This window comes from Metopolophium dirhodum, chromosome 9 (assembly GCF_019925205.1).
Source record: "Metopolophium dirhodum isolate CAU chromosome 9, ASM1992520v1, whole genome shotgun sequence".
Taxonomy (NCBI): Eukaryota; Metazoa; Arthropoda; class Insecta; order Hemiptera; family Aphididae; genus Metopolophium; species Metopolophium dirhodum.
In genome coordinates, this window is record NC_083568.1 from 14,036,295 (window position 1) to 14,058,731 (window position 22,437).

The 22,437-nt window shown below is 30.2% G+C and overlaps 2 long non-coding RNA genes and 1 pseudogene across 2 annotated transcripts; 1 reads left to right on the forward strand and 2 right to left on the reverse strand.

Moving 5' to 3' along the window:
* Positions 1-1,903: 1,903 nt before the first annotated feature.
* LOC132951728 (uncharacterized) lies at positions 1,904-4,446 on the reverse strand. Its single transcript, XR_009665400.1, has 2 exons — positions 2,987-4,446; positions 1,904-2,258 (listed from the first exon to the last, which is right to left on the reverse strand). It is a non-coding gene; the product is annotated as an uncharacterized LOC132951728 (long non-coding RNA).
* On the forward strand, positions 2,549-3,459 carry LOC132951727 (uncharacterized). Its single transcript, XR_009665399.1, has 3 exons — positions 2,549-2,829; positions 3,025-3,240; positions 3,345-3,459. It is a non-coding gene; the product is annotated as an uncharacterized LOC132951727 (long non-coding RNA).
* A 656-nt stretch (positions 4,447-5,102) lies between the features above and the next one.
* On the reverse strand, positions 5,103-18,696 carry LOC132952477 (zinc finger protein 883-like; annotated as a pseudogene).
* Positions 18,697-22,437: the final 3,741 nt, after the last annotated feature.

The window sequence follows — 22,437 nt, forward strand, 5'->3', positions numbered from 1 at the left end:
TACCGCACTCAAACCCTAATTGACGCTTCGTGTTTTCTGACCGCTTGTAGTTGCGGCCGCCTTTTTCCGGGCAGACGATCCGCTCCTTTGAGGAGGCGGAGGAGGCAGAGGAGGCGGAGGAGGCAGAGGAGGCGGAGGAGGCAGAGGAGGCAGAGGAGGCGGAGGAGGCAGCGGCGGCGGCGGCGGCGGCTTTCTTCTTCACGTAATCATTCTTCATATACTCTTCGTAAGTGTAGTCATTCGGGCTATTTGGTATCAAGAAACCTACGCATATGGACAAGGCCGGGAACAAAAAACAAAACAAAATAAAAAATCGTAAATATTGGTATGACAGTAATATTGAAATATAACATAGTTGAAGTTCGCACACTCGCACAAATACACTACACCTATGCCATTAAGCATTACCTAGTGTTGTAAAACATGCAGGGGTGTTCTCGCGGAGGATAAATCCCTCCAATCGTTTCAGCTTTTGTCTAAACCCAAATCAATTGAGTAATCACGTAATAAAGTATTTTGCTATTATACTAAAATGTGTGGGTAAGGTATACATTCACAGATATTACTGCATACATACGCACATGGGTAACTACTAAAAATACAATTTCAAAGAAAATAACTGAAAATCAGCCAAATACACTCTACTAAAATAAATTTTGTGGGACGCTGCTGGATAGTATATCTGTCTATATAGAATGCAGTGTTGTACGAGTGTGTGGACATAAAAACTACAACATATAAGACAACAGACAACAAAAAGCCAACAGTTATATTGTATGTTCAATACTTCATACTTAATCAAGCCATAAAACTAAAAATACATAGACAGGTACGCGTGTAACGGGATCAAAGATAAAGCACAAGCGGGTATAAAGCAAACAACAGACTGTCAGGAACAACACATCAATAATAATAGCTATGGAAGTATATTATACACATAGACGTAGTTAGGGGGGGGGGCTTAGCCCCCCAACAAATTTGACCACCCTACGCCTATGATTTTATAGCTATGATAGTATATAAGCACAATACGATTTGTTTTTCGAAAATCTTCCGACAAAACACTTTCGTAGTACCCTTACACAGTTATACTATCATAATGAAAATGCTTTAAGTAACAATATAATGCCAACACGAGCACATTATTTTTCTACATAATAAAATAAACGGGTAAATGTACCTAAATAAATAACGAACAAAATAACATGGGTATTATATTTTAATATTTCACTGATCATTATATATTATATTACCTATAATACAAATTATTAATAATATTACAATTTAAAAACAATGTCAATACAGATGACAACAAATTAATATTGTTATCATCACAAAATGAGTATATAGTATATATAATAGGAAGTAGGTAATCGTAATTAGGTACGATCAAATATCGACACAGTATAAGCACGTTTAACGTTTTGCGGCTAAGTGTAGTCGACGATGACGTGGTGTGTGCACACGACATGTCTTTTCATGTCACTCGGGAACCTGAACATCTTGTCACAAAATGAACACTTTAATTTCGGAGGTAGTACGCCGCACTCATATCGAAGGTGCTAGATAACTCCTCGCTTGTACTTGTACGATCGGCCGCATCCCTTTGTGCACACGAATCGGGACACTGTAATTATTAAATGCAACAAGGATAAGCGATTAACAAGGATCATGAAATCATAAAGTTAGGTAGTAAAAATGTAAGAAATTGTAGTTTTGGTAAACTCTCTCTGGGCGACTGGGCCACAACAAGTATATACTGCAACCAAGTTATATATGGTCAACAGTTGTAGATAGGAGTGACGAAACATAAGTGAATATGTGATTCATGAGCGCACTCGTTATTATTGTAAAAGTAAGAAAACGTTAAGGTGAAATAAAATGTTAGTATTTAGTAAACTAATACACATCTATAAAGTAGTTTTTATTTCTTCTTTTGACAGCACATTAATCCAATATTAATATAATACCACAAATAATACAATTTGTAAGCTAGGTACCTCTTATTAAATGTAAAATAATAATTGTAAGTTACAATATATTAAATAATATTCCAGTGAAATTGTCTACTCAATCAGTGATCATGCGGTGAACGTTGGCAATGTGGAACCTCATGGCATTACGCTGTTTGAACGTTTTGCCACACACTGAACACTTAAACTTCGGAATCACGCCACACTCGTAACGCAGATGCTGAATAACTCCTTGCTTGTACTTGTACGACTTGCCGCATCCGTTCGGACACACGAATCGGGACACTGTAATTAAAAATGTAACAAGGACAAGCGATTAATAAGGATCATGAAATCATAAGGTTAGGTAGTAAAAATGTAAGAAATTGTAGTTTTGGTAAACTCTCTCTGGGCGACTAGGCCACAACAAGTATATACTGCAACCAAGTTATATATGGTCAACAGTTGTAGATAGGAGTGACGAAACATAAGTGAATATGTGATTCATGAGTGCACTCGTTTTGATTGTAAAAGTAAGAATACGTTGAGGTGAAATAAAATGTTAGTATTTAGTAAACCAATACACATCTATAAGGTAATTTTTATTTTTATTTCTTCTTTAGACTGCACATTAATCCAATAGAATCCAAGCGATTATTCTGGATCACGTCATACGGTTACCTACTTACGTTTTTATGGTTTGTATGTATACAGTTATTATTTCTTGTATTATTATAGCAAGTATCGTTGGTAAACACTTTCTGTATCACACTTCCACTACAAGTATACACTGTCGTCGATTTTTGTAGCTTAATGAGCTGCAGGTGGAGTGACGAATCCTATTTTATTTAAGCGTGCACTCATTTTGATTGTTGAGGTAAGAATATATTTAGGAGAAATAAAATGTTAATATTTAGTAAACTAATACACATTTATAAGGTTATTTTTATTTTAACATATTATTTTGACTGCAAATAAAAAAAAAATCCATAATTTATATGTAATGTTGCAACTTGTAAAAGTTTTTTAAGTACCTATTAAACATAAAATAGTTTATTCAATTCAATTTTAGTGAAATGGTCTACTCAATCGATGAGTATATGGTGGACTACAACAATGTGGGCCTTTAAGGCGCTACGCTGCTTGAACGTTTTGCCACACACCGGACACTTAAATTTCGGAGCCATGCCACACTCGTAACGCAGGTGCTGCATAACTCCTTGCTTGTACTTGTATGACCGGCCACATCCATTCGAGCAAACAAATCGGGATACTGCAATCATAAACGGTAAAAACGTCATGCAATTATTATGGATCACGGTTACCTATCTACGTTTTTATGGTTTATATGTATTATGTATGGTACAGTTATTATTTCTTATATTATTATAGCAAGTATATTATTGGTAAACACTTTCTGTGTCACAATACCACTACAAGTATACACTGTCATCGATTTTTGTAGCTTAATCAGTTGCAAGTAGGAGTGACGAATCTTATTTTATTCATGCGTGCACTCATCATTTTGATTGTTAAGAATATATTAAGGTGAATGTTAGTATTTAGTAAATTAATACACATCTATAAGGTAAATTGTATTTTATATTTTTCTTTTGACTGCATATTGATCTAATATTAATATAATATCACGACTTGTAAGATTGGTAAATTATAGGTATTTCTTATTAAACGTAAAATATTGATCGTTAACTCAAATATATTCCTGTGAAACAGTCTACACTCATTTGATGAATAAGCGGTGAATGCTGGAAATGTGGAACTTGAGGTTGCTACGCTGCTTGAACGTCTTGTGGCACAGCGAACACTTGAACATTGGAGGGGTGCTGCACTCGTAGCGCAGGTGTTGGGTAACTCCTTTTTTGTACTTGTACGACCGGCCGCAACCGTTTGAGCACATGAACCGTGACACTGTAACCATAAACGGTAACGCGGACAGGTGATTATATCAAGGAGTCATATACAGTTACCTACGAATACTATTTAGGAGGACGGTGTATAGACACTATATTGTTGGTACGGCTATTATTTATTAATTATCATATTGGTAAATGGTAATATTATAATAATCATAGTAAAATTGTCGTCGATAAACTCTATTTGGGCCTTACAATAGTGTAAAGTGTGGTCAAGTCATGTTTGCAATAACGGCTGCATGCAGGTATATGAATGACGACAATGTTATTACTAATTTGATTAAAGAGTGCAGCACATAACAATTTTAATTTGCTATAGGGTATACCTATATGTAAGGTGAAACAAAATGTTAGCATTCAGTTAAAATACAAATCTATAAAAACATTTTTTATTTTTTTTGCTCTTAGTTTGACTGCACATTAAAAAAAAAATCATAAATAATAGGTATATTACATGATGCTGTGACTATTTTAACTAGGTAGATATCTAATTATACTAATTGATCATATTATAATGTAGATGGTTTAATGTAATTATGACACATTATGTCGAAACAGTCTAGATAGTAGGTATACAATCGAAATTAATGTTGTGAATTTTCTCAATATGTTTCTTAATACCCCAGTGCTGCTTGAACATTTTTTTGCACACCGGACACTCGAACTGCGGCAGCATGCCGCACTCGAATTGCCGATGCCGGTCTAATCCTTGCTTGTACTTGTATGACCGACCGCATCCGTTCGAGCACATGAACCGGGACACTGAAATAATAAACAGTAACACGGACAGAAGATTATTATAGATCGCGACATCATACGAAATACTTAGGTACGTATACCGTGGTTTATATAGTTACTTGGTAAAGTTATCAACTCATTGTCTCACTATATTATAAATAGGGCTCGGATTACAATGCACTTGCATTTTTTTTTTTGGAATGTCTTACACGGTGCTTTCCAAGCTACAAATGTGTTTTTTGCATTTTATAGTTTTTGGTGAATTGTTATGAAATTTGTATGGCATTAAAATCCGAGCCCTTATTATAAAATGTATAATTGTACAATTTAAATAGTATTCTCATTGGTAAACATTCTCGAGTCCTTCAAGTATACAGTGTGATCTAGGAGTAACTATGCGGCAACAGCAGCAGGAATATAGTTAAGTTTATAAGGGGTGACGAAAAACGTTAGGATTTAGCAATTTACACACATCTAGTAGGTAGGTAGGTTATTTTTATTTTATATTCTTCTTCAGATTTCACATTAATACAATTAATAATTCATAATCCATAGCGACAATAATTGATACAATGCTGTGATTTGTAATCTAGACAGGTAGGAGGTAGTTTACCTATTAATAAAACATTCATAAAACAATAATATTATAATATAACGATTATGACACATATATGTGGAGGCTGACGAAACGTATGACAAGTCAATCTCGGCTTCTCAAACAGTCTGCTTAATTGAGGATAATAATGTTGTGAATGTTCACACTGGTTCTTGACACACCGCACACTCGAATTACGGCTATATCCCGCACTCGAATTGCCGATGCCGATGCAATACTTTCTTGTACTAGTATAGTAAGTTGTACGACCGGCTGCATCCATTCGAGCACATGAAACGGTCTGCAATCATAATATGGCCATTATATTAAATATTTATTAATTTGATTGAACGGCGTCCGAAGAATATTAGTGATGTAATACTGTAGATCACCCCACGAGGTTAAAAAGACACTGGTGCCGAGATCTCTTGAGTCCCGACCTGTATTAAATAACTTAAAACTTCTCGCCCATAATGCCGGGCGGTAAAGTGTTAATCCCTAAAAAGTCCGGGTAGTAAAATGGAAACCCTCAAAAGTGCTTGGCACACATATCACGCGTATCACCTGCACAACCAGACACCGAATTTTATACCATGGTCCTTAGAAAACAAACTTTTGGTTACATATCTTATATTCATATTATAACCTCGATGTATGACGCTTAAAATAAATTAAACCAAATTGTTTCTTTAATGAAATATTGTTTTCGTAGAATAGTTTGGTTGTTGCATAGATCCCTTTGTGGTGTTCGTCGATCACGGCTAAGGTAATGCAGGGATCTATACAACAACTAGACTATAATTTATACGACAACAATATTTCGAAAGACGAGAAACGATTTGGTTTTATTTATTTTAAGCGTCACGCATGGAGGTTATAATATGATTATGAGATGTAACCAAAAGTTTATAATTTGTAAGGAACCAACGTGGTATAGATTTCAGTGACGGTTTGTGCAGGGTATACGCACGTCGCGCGTGAAATGTGTTAGCAGCGCTTTTGGGGATTTCCACTTTACCGCCCGCTGGACGGAAAAATGACGCTTTCCAACGATTCAACCGCTATCGAAAACCAAACTTTCAGTGCAGGCGTGACAAAAACAATATTTCATGAAAGAAACGATTTTATTTTATTTATTTTAAACGTCATGCATGGAGATTATAATATGAATATAAATGTAACCAAAAGTTTATGTTTTGTAAGGACTGTGGTATAGATGTCAGTGTCTGGTTGTGACTCCGATACGCGCGATATGCGCGCACAGCACTTTTGGGGATTTCCACCATACCACCCGGCACTTTCCGTGATTTGCACTTTACTGCCCGGCACTATGGGTATTCCCACTTTACCGCCCGCTGGACGGAAAAAGATCGCTTTCCAACGCTTCAACCGTCATCAAAAACTAAACTTTCGGTGCAGGCGTGACTAAATATAATATTAAACTAACTTGAAGTGAACTCGGTAATACTTAATATTTTACTCGCGATTACTTACAATCGATTTTCAATAATGAACGCGCCAACATTGAATACCTTAACAGAATAGACGGGAGGCAATTATAAATAACGATATGACACTAAACATTTCAGTTTTTGTAATATAATAGGGCAGAAATATTGAGGTTATCCCATCCACCGTAGAGTATATTCTAAACGCCTGAGTCTGGGTGAAAAAGGGTAGGGTTTTCATATATTATATTTAATATTTATATACAATATACACATCTGTACCACAGAAGTAAATTAACGTAAGTCTATTTTTTGAAATATTGATTTAGTTCCATAATCAGAATATCCTTTTTTTGATTTTTTTAAAGGTATTAAAACGTAGTCTAACATACAATAAATTCATAGATAGTAAGCAGTGTACTAACTTAAGTCCTAAACTATGATAGGATTATTGGAACATGTGTCCAGCGTGATACATAAGAAAAGTAATACAAAATAATATTTTTGAAGAATACAATCGTAAGTCTATTGAGACAAAATTAAATATTTTGTTTTGTCTCCTGTAAAATTTGATTTTTGTGACTTGCCTTACTTGACTTCTGCGGTACAGACATAACATTTAAAACAATCACCTACACATACATGCAAGTCCGAAAAAAGAATTATCGATCCTATTGGAATGCTTCTGTGGGTACTGGAATAGTGAAGCGGTTATCGATAATCCTTCGTGGTCGGAGTGATAACTGCTAAATATATGACGAATACAAAAATTTAAATTTATGATTTCCATCTAGGTATCTAAATACAATATATAATATATATGTACAGTATTTAGTATAAAAATAATATTATGTATTTAACCAGTATATTGTGTAATAATTGATTATAACACCTTAAATGTTTATAAGTGTACAAATAACGATAAATAAAAACACACAATATATAACATAAAACAGGTGGGTATAAATAAATGATAACCACTGATCTCACACAGAAAACTGCAAGTTCATTAAAAAAGCGAAGTTTTCGTGGTATATTGCAGATTGAAATCAGAATCGATGGCTTTCCTGTGATGCACCAATACGATGTGTCTCTTCATGTTGCCTTTCAACGTGCATCTCTTCGGACAGTACGGACATTTGTAAAGTGGTGGTTTACCGCATTCGTAATTCAAGTGGCCGCTGAGACTGCTTTTGAATTTGTACCTCTTACCACAGTTGTTCGGACACGGATAATAAAACAACAGCTGGTTCGCAGATTCAACTGAGAAAATAACAACGATACAATTAATAAAACTTGATTATACCTCGATTCAATACGATTTTCAGTGTACAAGTATATAACAATATTATAATATTATGTGCATACAACAAAACTCATAACTTTATTAGTACGCCTACCTATATTGATACACTTCCATGACTGGTGTAAAAGCTAATAGACCACCTTAAGCATATTATATAAATTGTATATACTATAGAGTACTACGTTGTTTCTTAAATATAGATTTGGTACTTACCGTTTGTCGTAATGCGGGTAAAAGCAATTAACAAACGCGAGCGAATTCATAAAATTAAAAATTCTATACTAAACGCGTGCATTGATTTTGTAGTTTGTTCAATAAAAACCCGTATTTCGAGACAGAATAAAACATTTATTTTATGATACATCCACAATCGATTCATCGATTCGTCAGACAATTTCTGTCGGTTTTATTTTATATATCACATGCTAACAATAAAGGTTTATGGAAATCTAGAACATGCTCATCTAAACAATTGATTTCTTTCAGCTTCGTTGGGCAAAAGGGACATAATCCGTTTAAAACAGCGCTATTGCGATATACAGCTGATTTGCAAAATGACTTAACGCATTCTCGATCATCTGAAATAAGAAAAAGTAAAATACAGTAAAAACAATTTTTAAGATAAGCTTAAAAAAGCTATATCATATGCTATACTTATAAACACAATTGCATTTGATATTCTCTATTTTATTTTTCATCAAAATTGTGATTGAAAGCAGCACCAAAATATGTGCTTTTACTATACCTGTGTATTATGATGACAATGGTAGTAATTAACATAAGCAATAACAATACAAAAATATAAAAAGCAATGCAATAAAATCACTTTTCAGTCATTATTATCGTTCTGATTGATTGATCTATTTATTTGCATTATATTCAAATAAGTTATCGTGTACAATGTACAAATATACAACATGATAAATAAAATAATTAACGCATGGAATTTTTTTTTTTTATAGTATAAGCATAAGCAAATACATGTAACGATATTATTAAATATTTGACCTTTCTTCCGAAGTTGGATAACAATTGAAAAAGGGTAAAAAAGATGAGTGAAGTACATATCTGAGGTGTGAAGTTGAAATTGGATTTCTGATGGACCAGCTTATGACAAATCTTGCACTCGTACCGTGGTTGTTTGGCGCATTCGTGTTTTAGATGAAAGCCGAGTGAACATTTGTTTTTATAACTTCGATAACAGTTATTGTTGTGCAAATTTAGACAGCCGTATCGTATGAATATGCGGCTAAACAATATATTATTCTATACGACAACAACAATTAAAAGTTAAAAATAAGGGGGGTGGGGCAAAATTAAATCAACTATTGGACACGTACATTGTACAAGTGAGTATATGTTAGAACGCAAAATATTAAAGCAAATCATTTTAATGCGTTTTACAAAAGTAATAATAAATTAATAAAATGGCAAAAGCAAATAAATTAATTTGAAAAAAACCTAAACAAATCAACGACAAGCATAGATATAGTATATACTATATATAGTAATATATCAATCTAAGTTAAACTATAAAATATTTAATACAGAAAGATATGTTGTAATTTAAAAACAAAATTATTTATTATAGTTGGATTGGTAGATGAAATTAAAAATATTTACTACAACCACAAAACTCAAATTAATCAACTAATCAATGATGTATGAGTAAATAAGTTGGTTCATTAATAATATATATCAATATATGTAGATGTATATAACCAATTTTAATGTATTAAGTATTAACTTATAGCACTGTAAACTGTACATCTGGTCTGTAAGGCAAAAAATGTATAAAACAAAATAGGAACTGTATCGTAAAATATAATATTATTTAGTTACATCTAAATTACCTTATAAGATTATTATAGTTATTACGTCTTATTATCATTGATTTAGAAGAGACAATAGTGATAACTGGTAACAAAGTTAGGTAATTCTTGAATATATATAAAAAAAAATATACCCAAGTTTTAATACTTTAATCAATGCATATGGGCATGTGTATATTAATAGTCAACGCATAAATTACACTAGCATCAAATGATTTGAATGTTTTGATGAATATTTTGTAATTATTTAATTAGTTATTAACAATAGTTAAAGCCTAAAGATACCTAAAATAATAATTATTATTGTTGTTGTTGTTGAATACTTACAAATATTTATAAACTTATAAAAAAATCTATTTACAAATTGGTATGCAAACAGTTTACTAAATTTAACATCAGTAATAAGTCATTAATACAATATAGGTAGGTATTAGGTATTTAAGTTGTTTAAATTTGCTTAGTGTAGTTATTATTTAGGAGCTTTGTTCATACTATTATGGTGTCTTCACGGTTTCATTTAGTAACTAGTCAGAAAGAAATTAATATATTATATCAGTAATATTAAACAATACTTGTGGTCATAATAGGTGTAAAAATTGTTAAAAATATCAATTAATACGTATTAACATAATTTATTATGCTTGCGAGGTTAAGTTAGGAAATACTTTGGGGGCTTGGGTCCCAAATTTACACCTATGCTGTAGGTATGTAAAACAAGTGAAATAAAGTGGTACCTATATAAAACAATTTAAAATAAATTAAAATGTTCACTTATTTTTTCATAATATGTTATGCTTATACTTTGGTTATTGCCTTCAACATTTTTTTTTTATATTGATCTCTGGTAAATAATCAAACATGACTTCAAAAGAACTAAGTCAGGGGCTGATGTATTTATGTACTGTAAACATGTGTTTCTTCAGGTTTGAATTTCTCGAAAACATCCTTAGACAAAAGTCACATTTGTATAAGGGTTGTTTTCCACATTCATACTTCAAGTGGTAGGTCAAATGGAATTTGTTCTTGTAACTGCGACTGCAATGTCCATTGACACAACGCCAAATTCTAGTACCTGAAATGCGTCACATTAGCCTGATCGTTTATTAATACTATTCAGAGAGAAGCATTTATACAAAAAGCTGTGTATTAAGAGAACGCCACACCCGTATGTTTTGTCTCCGTCTTACAAACGCGGAACATACCAAATTTACGCTCAGAAATTCAAGTTTTATGCCGTTAGCTTAAAAGTTAGAGTGAATCGACCTATTATGAAACTTGACGGTAAGAACATTATCTGTGTTTTGTTAAAAGTTTTTTTTACGATAATTCAGTTTTTAAGTGAGTTATGAGCATTTTTAATTTAAATTTATTATATTACTCACTTGAAAACTGAATTATCGTATAAAAACTTCCAACAAAACACAGATAATGTTCTTACCATCAAGTTTCATAATAGGTCGATTCACTCTAATTTTTAAGCTAACGGCATAAAACTAGAAGCTCTGAGCGTAAATTTGGTATGTTACGCGTTTGTAAAACGGAGATAAAACATGCGGGTGTGGCGCCCTCTTAATGATATGTTTTAAATCTGAGATATTCTACAAAAGTAAAACATTACTCATAAAGTAATAAACACCAACCGATATTCGTTTTAAATTCGTTCTAAATACGCATAATCCAATTAAAGTTAAGCCAACACACTGGGTATATTTTTTAGAGTAATTACAAAATTGACGAACATAAAATAAATACATTTTAAAATAAATTAAAACTGAAATTTTTTTTTTTGGTATTGTTATGTAATTCCAAAATATACGTAGGTACACGATATTAAAACGATATATTAACCTATATTTCTAGGTTTATCCGATACTTAAATAAAATTAATTAATTAAATAAAACAAACATGTATTTTTTTGATATTGATATTAAATACAACCAACTTAAAATGTTGTTTGAAATGTTGTTAGATGCTAACATTTTAAACGACTGACCTATTAAAAGCATTCTAATGATTATATAGTTTACCGTTTAATATAAATAGAGAAATCATAAAGAATTTAATACCCGATAAAAAAATGTAATTGTTCTTAAAACTAATGAAATCGGTACACAGTTATAATATTTAACGTCATAGGTACTATTTTTAATCATAAGACATGCAAAATTTACCTATATTCAATATTTAAAGTAAGCACACACGTGTTGTGTTATTGCATCTACGAGTGTGATCTTTTTTTATATTTAAGTGTTAGAAGTACCCTGGTACATACACAAAATAAATACAATATTGCTTATCTTGTAATTATAAAACATACATTGAACACAGGTCATTCGATTAATTTAAATTCAACCTGTTATGTTTCTGAAAATTTGTTGATTAAAAAAAAATATATGAGTATGTAGTATAATATTTATATTTAAATATTACCTGAGCTTCCATAACTCACATATACAAATTAAATACATATTTTATTTATTAGTTCGTTATTATTAAACGTACAATCATATACATAATATTATAAAAGTAAACAAAAAATATACATACTTTTCAAACTTGTTTTATTTTTATTGTGCGACAGAAAATATAACATTTACATAATATATTTTATAGTTAATTTATCTTATATACCTAGGTACGTTTTTATTTAAAATCGTAAAATACTGTTGTGGAAAACTATATGAAAAATATAATTTGTAACCTATGTTAAATATGAAAAGTATCATCATTTTTATGAAAAATTATAAAATTGTTAACATAATGGTTTTTAAATGCGATTCTGGTATTTCATTTCTTCTCGTACATTTTAGTCATTATTATATCATTTGTTCAGAAGAATAGATTATCTACATACAATGTTATTAGCCAATAGGCACTATGAATAATTTGATCTTAAAATCAACAACTATATTATCATATCACCGAGCTTGTTATGTACTGATGACATATGAATTTTCAACACGTTTCTATACGCAAAACATTTCATACACACTGCGCACGAGAATTTAGGCCTTACACCGCATTCATAGCGCAAATGTTGTCTGACACCATGTAACGCTTTGTAACTTCTGCCGCACTGGTTGGGACATTGATACCGTTCATCGACTATCAAAAAGTCTTGTTTATTTAACTTCCAGCACACTAGAATAAAATGTACATTGATTATTTGGAGTTGTTTAAAATAGAATATTGTTTATTTCGAAACAGAACTATGAATATAATATGTATATAATATGGAGTTACATGCCAATTGTCATACGTCATATGATTAATAATAATAATAATAATGAAATAATAACAATAATAATAATAATCAAACACAGCCCTGTTAATATTGTATAGTTGGGCTAATCAGGTTGTCATGGATATTAATATTTATAATAACAAATAATTAACTAACACAAGGTTATTTTTTCAAAAAAGGTCGTTTGTTTGATTATTATAACAAGTGTCTACATAATTACAAGTACAATTTACAATCTAATTAATAATACGATAATAGTATGTACTTAAAAATATACGTTAAAATTACACAAAACATTTAAATTTGTATCGAAAATTATAAAATGTAAATATATGAGTAAATAAAATAAAATAAATACGATTATGTTTAGAACACAATATTTTAGTATAGTTTTACGAGTGTACAGAATGGGCCATTCTCTGGTGTTTCTTTACGGAATCCGATCTAGAATATTTTTTACCACAGTATTCACATTCGAAGTCTACGCCGCAAAATTTGAAATGTTTAGCGAAACTCGGTCGTTTGTCATAAGTACGTCCGCATTTGGGACAAGTGAATGTTTCTGAAACCCCTAAGGACGAAAAAAGTCGTGAAAATACATCTTTAATTTGTGGGGAAAAACCTTTGTGCAAATTTAGATTTTATTGTGTTATATCAAAAATATCATATAATATGTAACATCTTAAAAAAAAAATTAATTTTTTATGATAGTCATGGTGTACCAAGAAACGTGCATTAAATAAGAATAAGAACAAAATAATTTATTGGATAGGAAGACCGGTGAAAAATTCTAATGAATCATAATTTAGGCTTAACCCACAATAGTTGTTATTAGTTGTTATTAATATTTAAGAGGTTGTCGGCGCAATATATCTCTCTAACCCACGCGCAACATAAATTTACGTTCAACAGAACTAATTTATGTTTTTACTTTTGGTATTAGAGTGAATTCATCTATTATCAAACTTTTAGTTAAGAACATAGCCTGTGTTTGCGTTACGTTTGCTATTTTATGATATTTTAACTTTTATGTGAGTTATGAACGTGTAAAATATTACAATTTCGTGAAAAGCCAACGTAGTGACACAGGAAATGTTTTCAACTTGTAACAAAAAGTAACAACACAGGGTTAGTTCTGCTAAACGTAGATTTTCTATGTGGCGCGTGGGTCAGGGAGAAAAAACAAAGGTGCGTTGGTATACTCTTAATATCTTTAACATTGTAGGCACTATAGTGGCATATTTACGAAGGGTAGCTGGCCATCTGGGTGATTTATTACCTACAGCACCTTTTATTTTTATTTTTGTTCAATATCAGTGTGTTTATATTGGGTAATAAGTTCATTAGTCCATATAGTTCAATAGTCTATATAAGTGCACCTTACATAATTATAAATGTAATATAACGATTACAAGGATTACGGAACCCGGTGGAGATTGCTGATATAAGACACATCTGATGAGCCAATTTTTTTTCTAATACAACCCTCCCCCCAAGGAAATCGTAAATACGCCACTGGTAGGTACAATGGTTGTACCTATTAATCACAATTGAAATGTCAATATAATAGTTAGATTCTAAACAAAAGACACGCGCAAGCAATAATTTGATTTTGTTATTATTATATCTTGTGATATTATTTTTATTAGGAAGCTATGCATGCATTTGTTTTCTCCGCCTCACAAACGTCCGACAAAGCAAATTTTTGTTCACTAGTTTCGATTGTGTGTAGTTAGTTTTGATATCAGTGTGAATTGACCTATTATTAAACTTTTAGGTAACAACATTATCTGTGCTTAACTTTCAGCGATTTATTCAATATTTTAATTTTAAAGAATGATATGCCATAGCAGATATGTGCAATATCACAAATTAAAGATGCTGATATCTCCCTTGAAAAATTGCATATAGAATAAAAAGCCGACACTTAAGCACAGATAATGTTCTTACCTAAAAGTTAAATAATAGGTAAATTCACACTAATATTAAAACTAACTATACACACAATCAAAACTCGTGAAGGAAAACTTGCCATGTCAAATGTTTGTAACTTTGTAAGACGGAATCAACAAATGCATGCATAGTTATCCTCTTAAGAAAATTTTTTAAAATCTAACAGTAAATCATTTTGTTTTAAGTTATTGAAGAAATTTTTAGGTAATTATTTTATAGGCGTTGCGGAGTATAGCGAAAGCATTTCCGCGGCGTCGTTGGTTCATGAATGAAAAAAAATGTATTTTATTAAACAAATATTATATTTAGGTAATTAAAATGATAAGTAAATGGTATTTAGTTTTGTGTGACAGTGTAATAACTATTCCCGGTCATCCCTAAATAATTTGTAGCCAAAAGGCAAAATTAAATATACGCAATTAAATGTTTGTTTGTTTAATCAAGCGTTAAGCAACAAGCATTACATAATTATTACGTTTTCTAATATTTATTAGATAGCCGGTAACGATTAACACATCATTTCTTTTAGTGTAACACACGAACACTAAAAGTTATTATATTAATTTTAACAAATACAAATTAAATAAATAATTTAAATTGTTTGTACTACACGTAAGGGACAAGGGTACAATAATATTAGTTATAATATGAACCTGGGACAGTTTGGTCACAACACAGCTGGCCATGACAAACGCAGTCATTGGTTCAAACCATTGGTTCGAAAATTCCGTATAATCAATTAGAAAATATGAATGGTAAATTAACGTAAAATTAAAGGATAAAATCGTACAACGCTATTGCTAATTACGGAAATATTCGTTAATTTTAGTAAAATAAAAATGAAATTTCTATTTCCGCAACACAAAACGCATGAGTACGATTTAAAATATTGCAAAAACAAATATTAATCAAATGTTCTGTTAGGTTTCAGTTCATTTGTTTTTATTGTGTTTTCGAAAAGTTAAAATAATATTAAAATGACGGTTGAGCAAAAAGATGTGCAATATTGCTGGCTGAAATAAATACAATAGTAGGTGTTGTGTAAGATATTAGTTTATTAACAATACAACCGTATTAATTTGGTAAATTTTTAAATTTCAAAGTAACAAAATAAAAAAGTATTAAAAAATCATAATATGCAAATTACTCCACATAAACGATAATATTAGAATAACACAATATATTATATGTATAATTAATATTCTGTAAATTTAATAAATTATCTTCTATAACTGTAATCCTATTGATGCCACATTTGTATGTTTCAAGCATCAAATATTCATGCAAATACTGCATGAATAATCCCCAGATGAGAATTGAGACTACATTTGTACCTAAAACGTTTATTACAAATACGACATTGAAACATTTTTTCAACGCCACATTCAAACTTTTTATGATTCTGTAAGCTCTGCCGATGTTTATATTTTTTTTTACACGTACGACATTCCCAAACATTAACTTCATTTGGATACCAAAAACCTAAAACAATAAAATAATATACAGTTAGATTTGGTCTAAGTGTGTTTATCGTTCAGCATCATTTATGAGTTATACATTATAAAATCATGCGGTATCATACACAATAGTAGCCCTTTACCGTATATTACGATATATTATAAATTATAATAGGTATTAAACCGGCTTTTCTACAAATTTCCTCACGGCCACGTATTTTTTTTTTAACTACTCCGGAATTGAAAATAATATATTTTCGACATATCACTAACTCACAGCTTGAGGTTTAGTATTTTTCAACATATTATTTGAATTCAGGTTAGTGTGATCAAAATTATACCGTTGTTATGCTGTAGAACTATAATAAGTATTGGAAAAAATGGCCTAAATGTAATTCTTTATTAATGTCATATTTTGTAACATAAAGTATTAATATGGGTACGCAAACTATACATCTCATATATACTTATAATAATAGAAATCTATGTTAAAAAAAGTAGGAATAAACCATAAATAACAATTTGTGCAGTAAAAATCATATTTTATTGGTGATTTGAATATAGTAATATTCGATATGGGATGACAAAAGTAAATTTAACGCTATTAAAAACATTGTGGACGTTGAATATGTTGTTAAGTTGTACTATATAATAAATATGATAAATCTTTTTATCTGCGTAAATTGTTTTAGACATATTTTGGGTATAACTAGTAGGTAAGTACTATTTTATAGAAATATACGAGAAGAAAAGACTATTTGCAAAATTATACGCTTGCTCACACATCTCTTCAATATGTACACATTTAAAAACAACTGCAGCACGGAAGTTATATTATATAATAATATATAATATAGATTATCATATTATTCGTAAACAGAAAGTATTTATAAACAGAAATAAATTTAAAAAAGCCATCAGCGAGTTATAGACGTAACTATGTGTTGTTATGGTGGGGGGGAGCTGTTGCCCCATAATTGATTGGATCTTACATTTTTTTTTTTTTGGTAAATGTATAATATTACTCTGGGTGGGGGGAGGGGGAGGAGCCCTGGTGATAGATCTATCCCTATAACTTTTTACCATAAAAAACAGGACCCTTAGCACCCCTTCCTAACTGTATGACCGAAAGTTACGCCTACACATCGAGTAGGTATACTCTTAAAAATGATCATAATATAATATTATAGTATGATACGAATATAGACGGTTAATTTATAAATTCATCCAAATTAACAACAATTCAAGGGGAATGCAAGTGTGATCTTCGATACATATTATATGATATACTTAATAACTAAAATAATTAACTAAATCACACGTTTGAACATAGTTTTCAACATACTATATTCATCCGTCACTAGGACGGAACTATCCAAAGGACGTAATTTGTACAATTAAATTATTTTCTTGTAATATTTCTGTATACGAGATCTGTTCAAAAATTACCGGGATTTTATTTTTAATTTATACAAAAATTACTAATATATCTTTCAAAATACTTTTCTCTGAACGAAATGCAATCATGCAATCCTGGCATTTTTCAAAAGTATGATGGAACTGTTTCGAAGGTAAGGCTTTAAGTTCTGTTGTCGTATTTATTTTTATTTATTCTACATCTTAGAACCATTATCCTTTTAGCGTAGATTTTAGTCTCAGAAAAAAAGAATAAAATCACATGATGGGTCAGCTTATGAGAATAGGGAAGCCGTGGGACCACAGGCTTTTTTATATCAGGCAAAAACTCATGGATCGACAGTGCTGGGAAATTGTCGTTGGGCAGACATATGGTGTGTAATTTTTCTGGACGTTTCCAAAAAGTCTTCTTTTGTAAAAGTATTAATACATATTTATAGAATAGGTACTTAATTAAAATACATTTACCATTTAAAGCGATACCATATCGTTTAAATTTTCCATAGAAACTAACATTTGTCCCGGTAGTTTTTAAACAGACTTTGTACAGACTTTAACAATTAAAAATTCAAACTACCTATAGTAAATTGTAAAAAAAAATACATTATTTTGTGTACGCCGTAGGTAATAGTACCAATAGATATAATTCCTGGACAAGGCTTTATTATTTTATATTCAAAAGCTTGTGCACGGAGACCATATGACGCTTCAGATGTTGCTTCCAAGTGAATTTTCTACCGCAAGCGATGCACCGGAATTGTGGAGCTACGCCGCACTCGAGCTTTAGATGGCTATTCAAGCTAGCCCTGTGCTTGTACATCCTGTTGCACCGAGGGCATGGAAATGCGAAGTAATTGTTGTTTTCTGTAAAACAAATAACAAAATTAAGTCACAGAAATCAATGCATTAGGTCAACTACTATACGTTGTATTATCAATAAAAAGCTTAAACAGAAAATGCTATAAGAAAATGTACCTATACTATATTACTATATATTATATATAGTAGGTATTATAATACTAAATATGGATATATGCATATGCCATACATAATATAAAGTACATTTTTAATCAATATCAGTATAAGCGCCGTGAAACGAAATCGAATATCACACCGTAAATCAAAAATATAATATTTATAAATTATAATACATGTAAGTATTCATATACATATACAAGAATGTTTGAATCAATAAAACAATACTTCAAGTTGGTGAACAGTTTATTTGATAAATGCATTTACATACACGAAAATCATATGGTGTTTGAGATCAATATTCTGATCAAGATGTTCACCAACAAATGGAACTCTGAAATCTCGAATTAATACAATTGATCGCTGATGTATGTTTAAGATATTTTGTAATTGTAATAATTTCCATAAATCATGTACAGGTAATATTCAGGTAAAAATTTAGGAAAAACTTCAAATATACATTTTATTTATAACGATATAGTGTAATAACTTATTAATTCAGTATGATAATATAAATATATATATTAAATATAATAAGATTAATAATATAATATAATATACTAGAAGAGTCAAATGAGTTGGGTACTATATCAGTAGCATAGATAAGGGGGGAGGGAGGACATGGTGGGTTAGATCCTCCCATTGGCTTTTTATTACCTTAGTAAAAAGTTTTGAGAGGGGGGTATTAAATTTTCCAATTTTCCCCACCCATTTATCTGTCGGTTTTTTTATCCTCCCCCTTTTTAGAAATCATGTCTATGCCACTGCATTGTAATGCATTAATAAGTAAATTTAATTTGAACAGCATCAAACAGCAATAAATTTGGAATGGATCCAAATTGATTGAAAAATATATATTTAGGTATTTAGGGAATTTGAAAATGTTGTAGACAAATTGAGTAACTTCACTAAATGTGTGTAAAATTGAAGCATTACATATAATATACTCGTTGTCTTTAGTACTAACTTCTAAATACCGTATACATTGACAATTGTATGTAGTGTCCAAGTTATAAACAACACATTTGATGTATCACAGGTTAGTAACAGACTCAAATTAATTTTAGAAAACTAATTATATATACAGTAGGCTAAATAACTGAAATCACAAGGGGAATAAAAATAAATTTGACGTATGTTGTTTTTAGTTATATACCTCAAACACAACTTAAAAACACTTCAAGGGGCAAGAAAAAAATGAAAGTTATAGAGACTCTACTGTGCTTACCTACATTTTAGTAAGCCATGTATGAACTTAAATTAGAGAAATTAAGGTCAAGTAAATACAAACAGAAATATAATACCCAGTAATCTAACAACACCACTAAATGATTGCCAACCTACAGTTGTAGAATCACTGAATATGTTAGGCTAGGTGTGTTACAGTTTACTTATTTTCCTAATATCTTAAATTAATGAACAACAGTAATAATTCTGATAATATTGGTTAAATCAATAACATAGTAATTACAAATTTAAATTACATTTGTATAATCATCGAATTTTAATACTTTTAGTAGGTAAAAAAAATTGCATGTAAATTTAATGAAATTATTTTTATGTAAACATTAAAAGAACAATAAAAGTATTAAAAAAATTGGACGGTTCTTTTGATTAAATTTAAGATGGACAACAGTAATGCTTGAAAATAAAATTTATAATATGAAAAGTATTATTTTAAATATATATCAAATCTATAAATAACAACAAAATCATAACAATTTATACTAGTTATGGATGTATTAATTTAGTTATTGAATAATTTCTTTAGCATTGGAACGGTAACTACATATAGAAGCTATTTTTAGTATTTAAATTTTCAAGAAAATTTTATTGTAACTAATATTTAAATTACTTATTTATAATATCTGTACATATATATATAAGTTTCAGTGTTATTTTAATAATAAGTGATGATACTTTAATTTCTACTGTATAATTACACCAATGTTTGAAGTAGAAAGAGTAGTTTTTCCTATACCTGTTGTGTGTAAGACAGAGACAACTGTGTTTAATATTATTAACTCAAAAAAAACTAGAAATTATATTTATAAATATTATGGTTCTAGCCCTATTATGAAACCGGTTTATTTATACAGTATGGTAATTTTTTATCAGCTTCAGCTGTTTTATGTATATAAAGCGTTGGTTACACAGTGCGAGCTAAATGACCGAGCTGGCCTAGTCAATTACTGCTGTGCAGCTACTACAAAATTTATTTTGTTTTTACTCGCCTGCTCGCCTTCCCTTACCATGCCACAAGCAGCAGCTCACATGCAACTCTATACGGTCTCACTATAAGCTCGCACTAATGTCACCAGGTGAGATGAGTTGAGCTACAGTCTTGCAAGTACACAGATGATTAGCGGTCCACTGTCAGGTCAGCAACTTGTATTGTCTAACCAGGCCTTTAGACATAAGAAACATCAATTAATAAAATAATAAACTCAACAGCCTAGAGAGTGGAAAGTGAATATATAAATCCAAATATAATTGTTAATTAAACTAGGGTCTGTGTGTATTTAATACAATATTGTACAACTTTGATGTGTCTCCAAAATAAGAATATTATTGTTATTTTTTAAATTTGTTTTGTTGCCAAAAACAAATATATTTTGGTTCAGCACCATACATTTTATTATTTAAATTAAATATTGGGGTTTTTATGATACACATGTTTACCGTGCAATATTTTACAATAGACACTATAAAATTGACTCAGTATTAGATTAAGGAACTTAATTATAGATATTATGTTCAGTAATCAAATATTATTATTTTGAATGAGGCATGATAAAATAAACAAAAAATAAAACAACATTTGTATTTACAACAAATTAAATGAAACATAATCACTTTTAAAATTGTATGTGTTCGTTACATGATATATTAAATGATGAAAACATGGTGATGGTTATATACTTTTTTTTGGATACATTAAAAAATCATGAATACAATTAAATATTAAATGAAAATATATTTTAACTTATTCAGTTAAAAATAACTATAATACATTTAATGATGTACATTTATTTCATTGCAGTATATTTCATTAATATATTTGTTTATGAATTGTAATCAAATGATTTCGTAGATGTGATCTGTGGGCAAATTTTCTAAAACAAATATCACAACTAAATTTTGGTTGAACTCCACATTCATACTTCTTGTGAGCAAATAAATTACGCTTATATTTATAACTTCGACCGCAATTGTTGCATATAAAATAGTTTACAGGCACTAAAATCAATAAAAAAAATGTCTATGTAATCTTTTTAAATATAAGTGTATGCCAAATCTCATAATAATCCATGCATTTGTTTAATCGAAATTATATTATTAAATATGCGTATAATTAAGCATAGAAAGTATAGAGAATGTCGTGCGAAATTTAAATTGTATCAAATACTGAAGTTTAAGTATTAATTATTATAAATTTTAATAATGTTTAGGTAATCAAATAATAATTTGTTAAATAAATAGTTAGTTCAACATATGAATCAAATAGTATAATATGAAACACTAAAGGAAAATAACATAACTGAACTTTCAGTTAATGTAAATTATCAAAATAAGTAATTCTTCA